The sequence below is a fragment of the Labeo rohita genome, chromosome 24 (assembly GCF_022985175.1).
Source record: "Labeo rohita strain BAU-BD-2019 chromosome 24, IGBB_LRoh.1.0, whole genome shotgun sequence".
NCBI lineage: Eukaryota > Metazoa > Chordata > Actinopteri > Cypriniformes > Cyprinidae > Labeo > Labeo rohita.
The window spans coordinates 18,651,414-18,658,518 of NC_066892.1; the positions used below are offsets into that span (position 1 = coordinate 18,651,414).

Below are 7,105 nucleotides of genomic sequence, written 5' to 3' on the forward strand. Positions count from 1 at the left end.
TTCTTTGGTCCTTTTTTCAAGTTTCTACCATGGCGCATAGATTACTCTCACATTGTTAAGCTTGAATATCCACATTGTTCTGTTTTAAACTAGCATGACCACTGAATAGATTAAATTTAGATTCAAAGTTGTGAAGAAGGGCTGAACATAGTGTGTCCCATAAGTGCGACAGAACATGGCTATGTTGAACTACAGATGAGCAATCATTTCTTCACTACAAGCAAGATCTTTTTAAAATATCCATATTTTTCCTGAACGCAGAAGTCTCGTCCGATTTAAACAATGCTTTACATTTGCGTGTTAGTCAAATTAACGCATAATATAAAATAATATAAAAAGTACATAGCGCCTAGTTTTATCAAGTTACAGTGTCAAAATGACCGTCTTTTCTGCAGTAACTTACGTGTCATGTGGGTAGATGGCAAGATGTTTATGTCTTTCTTTCTTCAGTCAAAAAGAAAAGGTTTTGAGAAAAACAAAATGAACATTTGTGGTTAAAAAGTATATACAGTCATAGCCAAAAATATCAACACCCTTGCAATTCTGTCAAAAAATGCAACACTTCTCTCAGAAAATTGTTCCAATTGCAAATGTTTTGGTATTCACATGCTTATAGTTTTTGTTTGAAAAACAAAAAAAAAAGAAAAGTCAAACTTAATAAAATTTCACACAGAACACAAAAATGGACTGGACAAAATTATTGCCACCTTGCCAAAACTGTAAGAAATAATTGCTTTTCAAGCATGTGATGCTCCTGTAATTTGTATTTAGACACACCTGTGGCAAGTAACAGGTGTGGGCAATATAGTAATCACACTTGCAACCGGTTAAAATGGAGAAAAGTTGACTCAACCTTTGTGTTGTGTGTCACACTGAGCATGGAGAAAAGAAAGAAGAGTAAAGAGTTGAGGATTTGAGAGAAAAAAATGTGGGAAAACATGGACAATCTCAAGGCTACAAGTCCATCTACAGAGATCTTAATGTTTCTGTGTCCACTGTGCACAATATCATCAAGAGGTTTACAGCCCATGGCACTGTAGCTAACCTCCCTGGACATTGACGGAAGAGCAAAATTAATGAAAAATTACAATGAATGATTGTCCGAATGGTGGATAAAGAACCCTGATTAACTTCCAAACAAATTCAAGCTGATCTGCAGACACAGGGTACAACAGTGTCAGCTCGCACTATCCGTTGCCATCTGAATGAAAAGAGACACTATGTTAGGAGACCCAGAAGGACACCACTGCATAAAAAACAAGACTGAAGTTTGCCAAAACATGTGACAAAACCACAGTCCTTCTGGGAGAATGTACTGTGGACAGATGAGACAAAAGTAGAATTTTTGGTAAAGGACATCATGGCACTGTTTACAGAAAAAGAAATGAGGGCTTCAAAGAAAAGAACACAGTCCCTACAGTCAAACATGGTGGAGGTTCAAAGATGTTTTGGGGTTGCTTTGCTGCTTCTGGCAGTGGATGTCTTGACTATGTGAACGGTATCATGAAATCTGATGATTACCAAAGAATTTTGGGGTGCAACATAGTGGCCAGTGTCAGAAAGCTGCGTCCCCCACCAGAGGTCATGGGTCTTCCACCAGGACAATGAGCCAAAACACATTTCAAAAAGCACTCAGAAATGGTTACAAAAAAAGCACTGGAGAGCTCTGAAATGGCCAGCAATGAGTCCAGATCTGAATCCCATAGAACACCTGTGGAGAGATCTCAAAACAGCAGTTGGGAGAAGGCATCCTTAAAATCTGAATGACCTGGAGCAGTTTGCAAAAGAAGAGTGGTCCAGAATTCTGGTAGAGAGGTGTAAGAAGCTCATTCATGGTTACAGGAAGTAATTGATTTCAGTTATTTTTTTCTAAAGGGGGTGCTACCAAATATTAAGTTAAGGATGCCAATAATTTTGTCCAGTGCATTTTTTGGGTTCTGTGTGTAATTATATCAGATTTGACTTTTCTTCTTTGTTTTTTTGTGTTGTTCCAATGCAAACAAATAAATAAATAAATATGTGAGTACCAAAACATTTGCAACTGCAACTATTTTCTGAGAGAAGGGTTGCATTTTCTGACAGAATTGCAAGGGTGCCGATATTTTTGGCCATGACTGTATATTCGACTAAAATACAGTAAAATCAATAAAATTGTATAATCCGCAGGCACCAGACGTCAGTATAATATCTAGTTGATGTTGGACCTCGTCTGACATTTTGGTTGACAATGAAAATCGAGTTGATGTCTGTATTTGGCATCAATTTGACACTGACTTCACACTGAATTTTCATAAAATTTTGGTCACCGGTCATCACAACCAAAATGTAACCAAATATCAACCATCTTATAATGTTGTGTGTCCGCTGGGATATTATTACAATTTAAAGTATTTTTTAGCAGTCATCACTCCAGTCTTCAGCGTCACATGCATCTTTAAAAATCATTCTAATATGTTGATTTGTTGCACAAAAAAACATTTATTATCAATGTTAAAAAAAGTTTTTTGTAGAAATCATTGTATTTTTAGGATTTTTTTAATGAACAGAAAGTTCAAAAGAAAAGCATTTATTTGCAGTAGAAATGTTTTGTAACCTTATAGATGTCCAGATGTTTGTCACCTGATCAATTCAATGCATCCTTGCTGACAAAAAGTATTAATTTATTTAAAGAAATCTTGCTGACGCCAAACCTTTGCTCTTTAAAAATATAGTTAGCATAATTTATTTTTGCTATCAGAAGAGCATTTACCAAACACAAAACATAAACACAGAAAAAGCAGATATCTACACCCCTGGTGAAAAAAACAGCATATGCTGGTAGCTATGTTTTGATGCTGGGATGCTGGTTAGGTATGTTTTGATGCTGGTTTAAGCTGGTCTTTAGCTGGTTTATGGTGGTCCTTTGCTGGTTCATCCTGGTCATGTTGCTGGTCAAGGACCAGCATAAACCAGCAAAGGACCAGCATAAACCAGCTAAGGACCAGCATAAACCAGCTAAGGACCAGCATAGACCAGCAAAGGACCAGCTTAAACCAGCATCAAAACATACATAACCAGCATCCCAGCATCAAAACATAGCTACCAGCATATGCTGTTTTTTTCACCAGGGACTAAAATTCAAAATTAACTACACTCTAAAAAACGCTGGCTTATGCCTGTTGGATCATTATGTTGAGTTATTTTTCCAGCGTTGGGTAGTTTTTGTGTAACCCAGCTGTTGGGTTAGTGGCTGGGTCAGTCTCACTGACCGCTGAAACTATACACCGCTTCCCTCCCTCTGACAAAAAAACCCAGTATGGACTCACTGCACCCCAGCTGTCCGGTTACAGTGGGAGCGCGGGCTTTTCATTCTCTTCAAGGGCGACTCCTCAGCGCCTCCGATTTCATGTGCTTCTTCAGTGAAATTAATGTTTGTATACATTTTATTTACAATGTATACATTATACTATATAAGTTTTATTTGTCTATAAAGTCTTTATTGTGCTGTAAAGGTTTTTATTTTGCGCAACACAACATACCGGGACGAGATGTCACGTCAGTCAGCCGAATGCGTCAGCAACGGTCATGTCGCATGACAGAAATGCCTTGTCTTGCATTGTAATACTGATTCTAATTAATTTGGGTGTTAAAATATATTTTCTTAAAACTCTGTACTGTTTGTTTATGAACAGGTTATTATGAATTCAGTCACGGCATCTTTTAGCTACGAGTGAACGCGAGCTACGCTGAACAGCAGCCCAACACCAGCTAAGATTTCAGTGACACACCGGTACAAGAATCTGCACTATTTTGGTTAAAAGGTATAACAGAGAACAGTTAATATACTTGACTTAAAATATAACTTTTAAATGTTTGTTAAACAAGTTTAAATGTATGTAATGTTGAAACTATGCTGGATATTTCAATTTCGTCCATGTTCAAACTCAGTAGAGAAAAATTGTCCCTCTTTTGAATACCACATGGCTCATGGCCATGATGTAAACTAAAGGTTTTTAGCTATTTAAATTGGCCTTTTCTTTCCTTCTTACTTTTTTAAGGTAATGGAAACATACAATCCAGAGAAACTGTGAATAATCATGAAAGTGAATAAGTTAGCAGTCATTTCTTTCCTCAGATAATCACAATGCTCAGAATCAGTCAGTGATGGGTGCACAAACAGGAACCATCTCAACTACACCTAACAACTAGAGAAAAAACTTTATTCTATTTCAACTAGTGTTTACAGCTGTTCACACTCAGAGTCTCAGAGTCTGAGGTGTCAAGTTACTGAACATCCTCTAAACACTTGCCGACAGCATCCACGTGCTGTTAAATTCAAACCGAAGCTGTGTAGTCTTGCTCTTTTGTGCAAGACCATTCTTGGAAAACTGTCCAACTCAGGAACTTTGTAACAGAAAATCTAATTTCAAGAGAAATGCATTGTATGGTCTGTCAGATAAGTGCACTAATTGATGGGTTTCCGTCTGTGTAATTTGCAGCAGACACAGTGAATACAGGAAGTCTTTTTATTTTCAAGATGAAGCATTAAAGATGGTTGCCAAGCAGTGAGCAAACACGGCTAAATGACACAGACCCGGCTGCTGTAAACGCGGGAGTCTGTCATTGGAATACAGCCCGTCACAGGTGTGCAGAGATGCAAATTGTGCACTTTTGTTTTTATTGTCCTCAAATTAGTTTTATAGCCTTCTAACAATTCACAACATACAGTATAATAGAGAAAATACACATTGTAGTTTGTACACATTGTAGAAAATTTATCCATCATCTATAATGTGATTACCGGTAATCATTGAATTTTATTAAGCATGCACACTGACCTCAAAAACAGATTTGTTATTAAAAACGTGTCACTAAAAGTAAGCAACAATACATTAAAATACATTTATATAATATGAATAAAAATAAAAACTTTTGAAAAATTAAAAGTGAAAAAAAAAAAAAAGCCAAAACAAATCTTTTATCAAAAAACATATTTAGCTTATAATATATTACAGATCATACAGCACCAAGCTTGAATATAAATTGAGTATGCCGTAAAGGCATATATTGACACACTGCATAATTGCAATTAAAAATATACTAACAATATATCATAAAATCTCTGTTCTATACCGCATGCATTATAAACTACTTATCTGAATTGTTGTTTGTTCTTTATGCCATAAAGAAAAGGAACTTTCTCCTACCTAGATGATGTGCCTGCTGTGCAGTTGAGCGCTGTGGTCTTGCTCTCTCTCAATATGAAGTGAGTTATATACTGCGTTGGTTGAAGGAGATCCAGTTACAGTGGCTCTCACTCAGAGGTAATGCCATCTGATGCAATCATTAAAGGCCATGCTAATTTGACATGAGATTTCAGAGCTTCAAATGCTTTTGGTAAAAGTACACGTCTGGACAATGGCCTGTGGTTTCATGTGTTCTACTACTTCCCAGAACTGAAAAAAGGCTTTTTGAAAAAAAAAAAAAACAGCACTTTCTTGTGGCTTCCCTCAAAGTAGTTTGGGGTTTTTAAAATACGAATTTCTGGTTTGTCTGTGGTTAAACCCTTGCATTATTTAAAAGGTAAAATTAGAAAAGTTGTACAAATAATATCGAAGGGTGATTTTTTTTCCATTGTTTGTAGATTTTGCATGAAATTATTAGGTTATAAAACATATATAGTGTATAATAATATAATACTATTTTAAGCATTTACATCTGTTTGATTTTTAGATAAATATTTTCAGCTCTAAAAAGAAAAATAGATGTTATTATAGTGTTATAATTAGGGCTGTCAAATGATTAATCGCGATTAATCGCATACAAAATAAAAGTTTGAGTTTGCCTAATAAACGTGTGTGTACTGTGTGAAATTATTATGTATATATAAATACACAGAAATTAATGTATATATTTAAAAGATATTTGTTATTTATGTACAAAATATTTGTATTTATATATAATATAAATTATATAGAAATTATAATAAATACATATACTTGTAAATATTTCGTAAATATATACATGAATGTGTTTATATTTTTATATACAGAATAATTACAGGCGGCACGGCTCACCCTGACACTGGTAAGCCAGGGTGATGGCATCAACCACCCAATGAGCCAACCTCTGCTCGGAGACAGTATTCCCCATCTGCTGCCCTCCAAGCAAACAAAGAGCTGCTCGGAGCGTCTGAAGCTCCGGGTGCGGTCCACGTAAGTGCGCAGGGCACGAACAGGACACAGCAACGACAAGGCCGGGTGTGCCTCCTCCGAGGGCAGAGCTTGCAGGATCACCACCTGATCCCTAAAGGGAGTGGTGGGAACCTTGGGCACATAACCAGGCCAGGGTCTCAAGGTCACGTGAGAATCAGCCGGACCAAACTCAAGGCACGACTCGCTGACCGAGAAGGCGTGCAGGTCCCCCACCCTCTTGATAGACGTGAGCGCGATCAGGAGCGATGTCTTTAAAGACAGATATTTCAGCTCGACTGATGCAAGCAGCTCAAGGGGGGCCCTCCGAAGGCCTAATAGCACAACGGAGAGGTCCCAAGAGGGGATGAGGTGCGAGCAAGGGGGATTTAGCCTCCTAGCACCTCTCAGGAACCTGGCAATCAGGTGATGCTTCCCAAGGGACAGGCCATCGACCGCATCATGGTATGCAGCGATGGCCGCCCCGTACGCTTTTAAAGTGGAGGGGGACAGCCTCTGCTCCAACTTATCTTGAAGAAAGGAGAGCACCACACCAACCGAGCATCCCTGTGGGTCCCCCCCGGCTGGAGGAACACCAGTCAGCGAACAGACCCCACTTCAGGGCATAGGCCTGCCTGGTAGAGGGGGCTCTAGCCTGAGTGATGGTATTAATCACGGCCTGGGGAAGGCCAGTGAGGTCTGCCGAGTCCCGTCCAGAAGCCACACATGGAGCTTCCAGAGGTCGGGATGCGGGTGCCAGATTGTGCCCATCCCCTGAGAAAGAAGGTCCTACCTCAGGGGAATCTTCCAGGGAGGGGCTGTCGCGAGGAGCATAGGGTCGGCAAACCAGGTCCGGGTGGGCCAGTAAGGCGCAACCAACAAGACCTGCTCCTCGTCCTCCCTGATCTTGCACAGAGTCTGTGCGAGGAGGCTCA

At 38.9% G+C, this 7,105-nt stretch overlaps 1 protein-coding gene across 5 annotated transcripts in view; it reads right to left on the reverse strand.

Annotated features, from left to right (window-relative positions):
* trpa1b (transient receptor potential cation channel, subfamily A, member 1b) overlaps positions 1 to 5,263 on the reverse strand; it is a 40,843-nt gene extending 35,580 nt beyond the window's left edge. For 3 of the 5 annotated variants that reach the window (XM_051098810.1, XM_051098806.1, XM_051098809.1), the window contains exon 1: positions 5,187 to 5,263. The gene's annotated coding sequence lies outside the window, so the exon portion shown is untranslated. Of the gene's footprint in view, positions 1 to 403; positions 445 to 4,817; positions 4,840 to 5,186 lie in introns of those variants that run through there. The other 2 variants (XM_051098807.1, XM_051098808.1) reach the window with 2 other exon arrangements.
* Between the last annotated feature and the right edge of the window lie 1,842 nt (positions 5,264 to 7,105).